The sequence below is a fragment of the Vulpes lagopus genome, chromosome 5 (assembly GCF_018345385.1).
Source record: "Vulpes lagopus strain Blue_001 chromosome 5, ASM1834538v1, whole genome shotgun sequence".
NCBI classification, from domain to species: domain Eukaryota; kingdom Metazoa; phylum Chordata; class Mammalia; order Carnivora; family Canidae; genus Vulpes; species Vulpes lagopus.
Window position 1 is genome coordinate 22,364,818 of NC_054828.1, and position 4,739 is coordinate 22,369,556.

The 4,739-nt window shown below is 51.7% G+C and overlaps 1 long non-coding RNA gene across 1 annotated transcript; it reads left to right on the forward strand.

Moving 5' to 3' along the window:
• Nucleotides 1-1,986: 1,986 nt before the first annotated feature.
• On the forward strand, nt 1,987-3,496 carry LOC121491593. The gene is made up of 2 exons (XR_005988009.1): nt 1,987-2,349; nt 3,343-3,496. It is a non-coding gene; the product is annotated as an uncharacterized LOC121491593 (long non-coding RNA).
• Nucleotides 3,497-4,739: the final 1,243 nt, after the last annotated feature.

Consider the following 4,739-nt stretch of genomic DNA (forward strand, 5'->3'; position numbering starts at 1 on the left):
GCTGCTCACGTCAGCAAGCCTCCCTGTCTCCAGCCTCACCCCATCTCCCCGCATGGAATTGTAGTCGGAAACCACACGCACACACAAGTTCTCGTTAAAATTTTCTGCTATTCTTCTTGACTGGAAGAGTTGACAAGACATAGACATTAAGTTACATAAAATACAGTGGACTGATCAGCCAGAAAGCATCTCATTTGCACTTGTACGGAGCCAGGGGCAGGAGCCGGTGTCACTCACGGCCTCCAGCCCTCCCCGCACTGCGGGGCTGCCTGGCTGGAATTTCCTAGCGGGCCCCACTGCCGAGGCCATTTGTGAGGTCGGAGCCCCCGCCTGCCCAGGCCAGCCAAGGGTGTGGGGGGGCAAGTTGGGGAGGCAGAGGCCTCTGGAGTCCTGGCCTGAGGGCTGGAGCCAGCTTGGGCCGACCTTCGTCTTGGGGCTGCTGGGAGGGCCGTGGCAGCTGAGAGGCCCAACTGGGTGGGCACAGGCAGCTGGATGCCCCATGTCTGCAGCCATTCTGAGGGGCTCCCTCTGAGTTGAATGGAAGAAAGGGGATACCATGAAGGAGAGAGATGGTCACTGAGCACAGTTTGTACCCATCTCTACCTCTCTCCCCGGGTTTTGTTCTCATTCCCTCCTCTGTCATACGTGGAGGGGTGCCTGGATCTCAGCGGTTCCTTCACTTCCTCCTCCTCTTGACCTCAGAGGCTGAGGGCTTCTCTCATTTCTCTTGTCTCCCTGAGCTCTGCTCCTGGGCCCAGCAATCCCTGAAAAATGCTCCTCACTTCAGCTCCCAGAGGCATGTGGGAGCTGCTCTGGGTGCCTAGGGATCCTGGCTGGAGGCACTGAGGGTGAAGTTTTGGGGTCCTTAGGCTGTACCCTCTCACCACTCACAATCACTCTCAGGCTTTGCTGTTAAGTTTTTCCTCCCCAGATGCTAGGGCTTCAGTGCTTATCCACCGATGGTGCTGGGTGCCTACCAGGTTCCGGTGGCGGAAGCAGGAGGCCTGGAGGCAGTGGTGATAGAGGGGCCAGAGGACATCAGGTTCCCCTCCCCCGCCGCCACCTGGTGGGGGGTGGTGGGAGGGCCGGGGCGCCCAAGCCTAGGCTCTGTGAGCACACCAAAAGCATGTCCTGGGTGTATCTTTTCCACCGTGTCCTGCTGGCTCTCCTTGCAAAGGCCAAGGTGACTCAGATAGCTGCCACTCCCAGGAGCTCCCCTTTTCTCCAGCGCTCTTCTTGCCCAGCAGGGAGGCATAGGGATTGCTGGACTGCAGCCCGTCACCTTCCAGGGGCCAATCCAGGGCGAGGGATATTGTCCAACAAGACCACTGCGTCACCCGGCCGCCAGGGAACGGCCACCGACAGGCCCAGGGGATCCAGGCACAGCCCCCCACCCGTGCCCGGGTGGCCTGCAGTAGTGCAGGGGCCCAGGCTGTGAGGCCAGGCAGCCAGCTCCACACCATTGATAGCTGGGGCACGTCTGCCGAGCCCCGGGGAACAACCAACGGACTCTGTGTCCCGGAAGCGGGGGACACGCCTATAAGGTGTGTGATAATTTAAAGATCCTTGGTACTACTTTTGCAGGAATCCTTTGTTATAGCTTTGTCAGCCTGCGCGCCTTTAGCAGCTCCCTCTCCTGGACCCTCCCCCTCACCCCCCCCAACCCTGTCCCCCTGCAAAGAGGGCCTGGCGCTGGGGATCTGCCCAGATCAACTGCCCTGCTCCAGATCCCCTCCTGTGAAAGGCTTGTCCCTTGGTTCCAATCTCCCCTACGTGCTTGGGGCAAATGAACACGGTTCCAACTGCCTTTGCCTTGGGAGGCTCTTCTGGAAGAACAGGCTTTCTGAATGTGACCTCGGACTGCTGCAGTGGTGGACTCCTGCTGCTGGTGAATGAGTGGCTCACCTGCCACCAGCACCTGGGACTGCGATGGGCACAGCGGGGTGCATGGAGGAAGGGGTAACTTTCCCTCCCAGAGTAAGGGTTTGAGGATTCCTTCAGAAAGAGCTGGGTGAGGATAATACAGAGCTCGGAACTAACTTGGCTTCTACTGGCTTTAGGGCCACCAGGTCCCAGCAATCCTTGAATATGATTTGTCCTCCCCTCCAAAGCCCAAATTAGACATGACTCCTCTTTTGGTCAAAGCACAGCTCTAGGTAGGGTGTTTAAAGGACGCTGGGGCACAGAAGAGATGCAAGTAAACTTACATGCTTCGCCATATATGGCTATGCATTTCCCCATAGACTTCCTATCTAATTTGTCTTCGTTCCTCCTTTCTAGGCCTTAATGCCTGTGTAGAGTCACTGGGAGAAAAATCAGACGGAAGCACCTCTCCCTGTAGAAAGTTCTGTATGTTATGTAACACTCACACGGGGTTCCTCAAGTTACCATTTTGCTGCAAATCAGCCGGCACACGGGTTTTCTGGCCACGAGGTGGGGGTGAGAGTGTCAGGGTGATGCTAATAGAGGCGGGGGGCTTCATTCCCTGGAGACTTTTATTCCCCTCCTTGAAGCCCAGTTCAAGGCCCAGGAACAAAGTGGGCAAGTAACTGATCTGTCCTTTGGTCTCTCCCTTCCCTTTTACGGCCTCGCCTGGCTAGCAAGGTCCCCCTCTTTGATAAATAGAGGAAAGCCGGTGGGATCAGGTACATATGTAAATAGTGCGGACCCTGGGGGCCCCTCCTCATTGAAAAGCTCCATCTCAGGTGCAGGTTGCTCAGTACCACCACCTCCACTCCCCCAGGCTTCGTTGGACCCAAGACTACTTACTCTGCATCCTTCTGTTGTTGAAAACATCCAGGACAACTATTAAATAGTTCTTGGAAGAATTAAGGACATTTCTCGGGTGGAGACGTTTCTAAACCTCGGGAAGAATCTTCAAGGAGTACAAAGTATAATCAGTAGGGCCGCCTGAGCAAGTTTGAAAGACTTCTTCCCCCTCCAAAATGTTAATTAAAAATACTTTGTAGACGTTATTGTGTTCACTAATGGGTTTTTCCCACATTGTAACCTACAGATTCTCCAGACCAAGCTAGGAAGGCATTTATTTTCATTGTGTTAGTTTCTGGGTGATACTAGTCCTCTGATTAGGCTTTTTAATTTATTTTTAAAAAACTCTGCTGGGGAGTTTTCAACCTCGGAAGTGTAAATGAAAAATAGACTCTCTGCCTCCCAGATTCTTACAGGGGTGGAGGAGTAGAACAAACCTGCCCAGCCCCAGCTCACACCTCCAAGTTGCCCTGCCTGAACCCCGGGTAGAGTGAGGGTAGCAGGTTTTGGCACCTTTTATTTCAGTGCTGGCACAAAGTGAGCTCTTTGAAATGAATATCTATTCTATTTCAGTGTGCAGTGTTCCAGCCGACTAAATGGGCTTGCCTTCTGCCGGGAGGCAGTCCTGGAGGACACAACTAATGTGCAATCTCCCAGGAAGCTCTTCATCAGAACATCCCTTGTCCTTTTGTTTTTGTTTTTGTATTAAAAAGATGTTTTTGCTTTCCTCTCAGCGTCCGGCCTGTTATTTTGTAGCTACAACAATGAAACACGAACAGTTTATCACTCTTTTTGTCCTTTGTAAACATGTCATGTCTTGGGATGTCACAAAGCCCCAGACACACCTCGGCATGTCCCGTGCTTCTGATGTTTACTTGCTACTCACCAGGTCACCCAGAGACCCACACTTCATTCTGCCTTTCCCCAGATGGTTCTCTCCCAAACAAGGTCCCTCTTCCCAACTTGCAAGGACAGGGGATTCACTTCAAGGTAGCTTCTCAGATTAGGGAAGACCACACTCAGGTTCTCTAGGTAACTGGTACTGGCCTATACTGGTGACTAGGGAGCCCTGTGCTAGCATCTCCCCAGGATCACGCCTCTCAAGAAGGAGAGAGAATGACAGGCACGTTTCCACAGACATTTCTAAAACTATGGCAACTAATGACTTTTATGGGTAAAATTCTGGTATATTCCCAGCCAGCTCAAGTTATTTAAATTTTAGCTTTGTTCACATGTATAGGCGCACACACGCCAACTAGGATTACATTCCCAGCACATTTCCACTGGTCAACTCCAGTGACAGCAACCATGGACCAACAAACTCATTTTCTGAAGAGTGAAAAAGAAGAAAAAAAAAGTTCTCCACGCCTCGTAAATGGTTATTTTATACTGTTTAACACCCCCACAGACAAGAATTGGCTAGACATCCCTGCTTCTTTTTCTAGGAACAGGTAACCACGCTGTTTCCCCTCCCCCCCAAGACCCAGCTATTTTTAAAAGCTAAAATTTCTCTTTCCAAAGGGAGGAAAAGGAACGAATTCTATTAATGAATTACGTACATGGAATGTGGCTTGTCTGGGGCAATTGTATTTGTAAATAAATGGCTTCCTGTTTATTATGTACATTTTACTGAAAAACGAACTCGAATGCCTCTGAGCACTTAATACAGCAAATATTTCAACTTATGGTATGATTTCCACTTTTTTTTTTCCTGTTCACTATAAAGAAATCGGATAAAATTGAGGCAGTTGATGGGGGGGGGCGGGTTGGATATCGTATCCTTGAGCGTCCAGACTGACCCCGGGGTGGGGGGGGGAAGAGCCACCTCTAAAGTTCTCACGTTTGCCAAAGTGCAAAGGAAGGGGCTTGGCTCCCTGGGAAGGTTACTGGAACCCATCTGGAGAGTTTCAGTTTTGCCCCTGGATCTTTCTAGAGCGGACCGCGGCCTCCTGTGACCGCTCCAAGAGCCG